We start from the raw sequence: 5,467 nt of genomic DNA, 5'->3' as shown, positions 1-5,467 counted from the left end.
GGGCGGGCTGTGAGCCGCGCCGCGTCCGCCAACAGCCTTCAGTGGTCGGATACAATGTATGAAAGTTCCCCGCTGGAAAGGGGACTTAGAAGAAATGAGGCAAATTTCCCCGGAGCTCCGTGCCTGAGGGCGGGCTGTGAGCCGCGCCGCGCCCGCCAACAGCCTTCAGTGGTCGGATACAATGTTTGAAAGTTCCCCGCTGGAAAGGGGACTTAGAAGAAATGAGGCAAATTTCCCCGGAGCTCCGTGCCTGAGGGCGGGCTGTGAGCCGCGCCGCGCCCGCCAACAGCCTTCAGTGGTCGGATACAATGTTTGAAAGGTCCCCGCTGGAAAGGGGACTTAGAAGAAATGAGCCAAATTTCCCCGGAGCTCCGTGCCTGAGGGCGGGCTGTGAGCCGCGCCGCGTCCGCCAACAGCCTTCAGTGGTCGGATACAATGTTTCAAAGTTCCCCGCTGGAAAGGGGACTTAGAAGAAATTTGTAAAAATTCACCCGGAGCTCCGTGCCTGAGGGCCGGCTATGAGCCGCGCCGTGCCCGCCAACAGCCTTCCACGGTCGGATACAATGTTTCAAAGTTCCCCGCTGGAAAGGGGACTTAGAAGGAATTTGTCAAATTCACCCGGAGCTCCGTGCCTGAGGGCCGGCTATGAGCCGCGCCGTGCCCGCCAACAGCCTTCCACGGTCGGATACAATGTTTCAAAGTTCCCCGCTGGAAAGGGGACTTAGAAGGAATTTGTCAAATTCACCCGGAGCTCCGTGCCTGAGGGCCGGCTATGAGCCGCGCCGTGCCCGCCAACAGCCTTCCACGGTCGGATACAATGTTTGAAAGTTCCCCGCTGGAAAGGGGACTTAGAAGAAATGAGGGGGAAATTCCCCCGGAGCTCCGTGCCTGAGGGCGGGCTGTGAGCCGCGCCGCGTCCGCCAACAGCCTTCCACGGTCGGATACAATGTTTCAAAGTTCCCCGCTGGAAAGGGGACTTAGAAGAAATTTGTAAAATTCACCCGGAGCTCCGTGCCCGAGGGCCGGCTATGAGCCGCGCCGCGCCCGCCAACAGCCTTCCTTTGGTCGGATACAATGTTTCAAAGTTCCCCGCTGGAAAGGGGACTTAGAAGAAATTTGTAAAATTCACCCGGAGCTCCGTGCCCGAGGGCCGGCTATGAGCCCCGCCGTGCCCGCCAACAGCCTTCCACGGTCGGATACAATGTTTCAAAGTTCCCCGCTGGAAAGGGGACTTAGAAGAAATTTGTAAAAATTCACCCGGAGCTCCGTGCCCGAGGGCCGGCTATGAGCCCCGCCGTGCCCGCCAACAGCCTTCCACGGTCGGATACAATGTTTCAAAGTTCCCCGCTGGAAAGGGGACTTAGAAGAAATTTGTAAAAATTCACCCGGAGCTCCGTGCCCGAGGGCCGGCTATGAGCCGCGCCGCGCCCGCCAACAGCCTTCCACGGTCGGATACAATGTTTCAAAGTTCCCCGCTGGAAAGGGGACTTAGAAGAAATTTGTGAAAATTCACCCGGAGCTCCGTGCCCGAGGGCCGGCTATGAGCCGCGCCGTGCCCGCCAACAGCCTTCCACGGTCGGATACAATGTTTCAAAGTTCCCCGCTGGAAAGGGGACTTAGAAGAAATTTGTAAAAATTCATCCGGAGCTCCGTGCCCGAGGGCCGGCTATGAGCCGCGCCGTGCCCGCCAACAGCCTTCCACGGTCGGATACAATGTTTCAAAGTTCCCCGCTGGAAAGGGGACTTAGAAGAAATTTGTGAAAATTCACCCGGAGCTCCGTGCCCGAGGGCCGGCTATGAGCCGCGCCGTGCCCGCCAACAGCCTTCCACGGTCGGATACAATGTTTCAAAGTTCCCCGCTGGAAAGGGGACTTAGAAGAAATTTGTAAAAATTCACCCGGAGCTCCGTGCCCGAGGGCCGGCTATGAGCCGCGCCGTGCCCGCCAACAGCCTTCCACGGTCGGATACAATGTTTCAAAGTTCCCCGCTGGAAAGGGGACTTAGAAGAAATTTGTGAAAATTCACCCGGAGCTCCGTGCCCGAGGGCCGGCTATGAGCCGCGCCGTGCCCGCCAACAGCCTTCCACGGTCGGATACAATGTTTCAAAGTTCCCCGCTGGAAAGGGGACTTAGAAGAAATTTGTGAAAATTCACCCGGAGCTCCGTGCCTGAGGGCCGGCTATGAGCCGCGCCGCGCCCGCCAACAGCCTTCAGTGGTCGGATACAATGTTTGAAAGTTCCCCGCTGGAAAGGGGACTTAGAAGAATTGAGTAAAATTCACCCGGAGCTCCGTGCCCGAGGGCCGGCTATGAGCCGCGCCGCGCCCGCCAACAGCCTTCCTTTGGTCGGATACAATGTTTCAAAGTTCCCCGCTGGAAAGGGGACTTAGAAGAAATTTGTGAAAATTCACCCGGAGCTCCGTGCCTGAGGGCCGGCTATGAGCCGCGCCGTGCCCGCCAACAGCCTTCCACGGTCGGATACAATGTTTCAAAGTTCCCCGCTGGAAAGGGGACTTAGAAGAAATTTGTGAAAATTCACCCGGAGCTCCGTGCCCGAGGGCCGGCTATGAGCCGCGCCGTGCCCGCCAACAGCCTTCCACGGTCGGATACAATGTTTCAAAGTTCCCCGCTGGAAAGGGGACTTAGAAGAAATTTGTAAAAATTCACCCGGAGCTCCGTGCCCGAGGGCCGGCTATGAGCCGCGCCGTGCCCGCCAACAGCCTTCCACGGTCGGATACAATGTTTCAAAGTTCCCCGCTGGAAAGGGGACTTAGAAGAAATTTGTAAAATTCACCCGGAGCTCCGTGCCCGAGGGCCGGCTATGAGCCGCGCCGTGCCCGCCAACAGCCTTCCACGGTCGGATACAATGTTTCAAAGTTCCCCGCTGGAAAGGGGACTTAGAAGAAATTTGTGAAAATTCACCCGGAGCTCCGTGCCTGAGGGCCGGCTATGAGCCGCGCCGTGCCCGCCAACAGCCTTCCACGGTCGGATACAATGTTTCAAAGTTCCCCGCTGGAAAGGGGACTTAGAAGAAATTAGGCAACTTTCCCCGGAGCTCCATGCCTGAGTGCGGGCTGTTTGCCGCGCCGTGCCCGCCAACAGCCTTCAGTGGTCGGATACAATGTTTCAAAGTTCCCCGCTGGAAAGGGGACTTAGAAGAAATTATGAATATTTTTGTTTCTAAAAACGTGATCCCTGAAAATGTGCCCCAGGTGTTTTGGAAAACCCGGGTAAACCTGGGAAGTAGGCAAATGACCCTCTGACTAGGGGGGAAGAACGTTTGCCTACTGCAGCGCCCCTAATGCAATTCGGCGGAACTGCAACGCCCCTGGTCGCCTAAACGCTACCCCTGGTCGCCTAAAAGCTACCCCTGGTCGCCTAAAAGCTACCCCTGGTCGCCTAAACGCTACCCCTGGTCGCCTAAACGCTACCCCTGGTCGCCTAAACGCTACCCCTGGTCACCTAAACGCTACCCCTGGTCGCCTAAACGCTTCCCCTGGTCACCTAAACGCTACCCCTGGTCGCCTAAACGCTACCCCTGGTCGCCTAACTGACCCCTCGTGTGTGGGGATCAACGTTTGCCTACTAGGGCGTCCTCCGGCGGCCTCTCGGCAGTACTGCAGGCCCATTTTAGCCGAGCCCATTGAAATGAATGGGGGAATTTTATACGTTTTTGCCTTTTTTTTCCCCCCCTCGTTCTTTTTGTATTTATTCATTTATTTCAACTTTTACCGACTCAACCGCCCTCCGGCGTGCCCTCGGCGGTCCCGCAAGCCCAATTCGGCCGAGCCCATTGAAATGAATGGGGGAATTTTATACGTTTTTGCCTTTTTTTTCCCCCCCCTCGTCCTTTTTGTATTTATTCATTTATTTCAACTTTTACCGACTCAACCGCCCTCCGGCGTGCCCTCGGCGGTCCCGCAAGCCCAATTCGGCCGAGCCCATTGAAATGAATGGGGGAATTTTATACGTTTTTGCCTTTTTTTTTCCCCCCTCGTCCTTTTTGTATTTATTTACTTATTTCAACCTTTACCGACTTAGGGGCCGCTTTGCACCGCCTGTGCCCGGGGAAGGTGCTCCTATTCGGGCCAAGTGTGACACACGCCCGCCCTCCTCCTCCGGAGCTTCCATTAGGGTAGACTTAGGGGCCGCTTGGCACCGCCTGTGCCCGGGGAAGGTGCTCATATTCGGCTTCACTGTCAGGCAGCATGCACTCCTCCTCCGGAGCTTCCATTTGGGCAAACTTAGGGGCCGCTTGGCACCGCCCGTGCCCGGGGAAGGTGCTCCTATTCGGGCCAAGTGTGACACACGCCCGCACTCCTCCTCCGGAGCTTCCATTTGGGCAAACTTAGGGGCCGCTTGGCACCGCCTGTGCCCGGGGAAGGTGCTCATATTCGGCTTCACTGTCACACAGCATGCACTCCTCCTCCGGAGCTTCCATAAGGGCAAACTTAGGGGCCGCTTGGCACCGCCTGTGCCCGGGGAAGGTGCTCATATTCGGCTTCACTGTCACACAGCGTGCACTCCTCCTCCGGAGCTTCCATTTGGGCAAACTTAGGGGCCGCTTGGCACCGTCTGTGCCCGGGGAAGGTGCTCATATTCGGGCCAAGTGTGACACACGCCCGCACTCCTCCTCCGGAGCTTCCATGAGGGTAGACTTAGGGGCCGCTTGGCACCGCCTGTGCCCGGGGAAGGTGCTCATAGTCGGCTTCACTGTCAGGCAGCATGCACTCCTCCTCCGGAGCTTCCATTTGGGCAAACTTAGGGGCCGCTTGGCACCGTCTGTGCCCGGGGAAGGTGCTCATATTCGGGCCAAGTGTGACACACGCCCGCACTCCTCCTCCGGAGCTTCCATTTGGGCAAACTTAGGGGCCGCTTGGCACCGCCTGTGCCCGGGGAAGGTGCTCATATTCGGGCCAAGTGTGACACACGCCCGCACTCCTCCTCCGGAGCTTCCATTTGGGCAAACTTAGGGGCCGCTTGGCACCGCCTGTGCCCGGGGAAGGTGCTCATATTCGGGCCAAGTGTGACACACGCCCGCACTCCTCCTCCGGAGCTTCCATAAGGGTAGACTTAGGGGCCGCTTGGCACCGTCTGTGCCCGGGGAAGGTGCTCCTATTCGGCTTCACTGTCACACAGCATGCACTCCTCCTCCGGAGCTTCCATAAGGGCAAACTTAGGGGCCGCTTGGCACCGTCTGTGCCCGGGGAAGGTGCTCCTATTCGGCTTCACTGTCAGGCAGCATGCACTCCTCCTCCGGAGCTTCCATAAGGGTAGACTTAGGGGCCGCTTGGCACGGCCTGTGCCCGGGGAAGGTCCTCATATTCGGGCCAAGTGTGACACACGCCCGCCCTCCTCCTCCGGAGTTTCCATGAGGGTAAACTTAGGGGCCGCTTGGCACCGCCTGTGCCCGGGGAAGGTGCTCCTATTCGGGCCAAGTGTGACACACGCCCGCACTCCTCCTCCGGA

The sequence above is a fragment of the Idiotropiscis lumnitzeri genome, unplaced genomic scaffold (assembly GCF_059441095.1).
Source record: "Idiotropiscis lumnitzeri isolate Australia: NSW breed Sydney's pygmy pipehorse unplaced genomic scaffold, RoL_Ilum_1.0 HiC_scaffold_218, whole genome shotgun sequence".
Classification (NCBI taxonomy): Eukaryota; Metazoa; Chordata; class Actinopteri; order Syngnathiformes; family Syngnathidae; genus Idiotropiscis; species Idiotropiscis lumnitzeri.
This window is presented reverse-complemented; position numbering follows the sequence as displayed.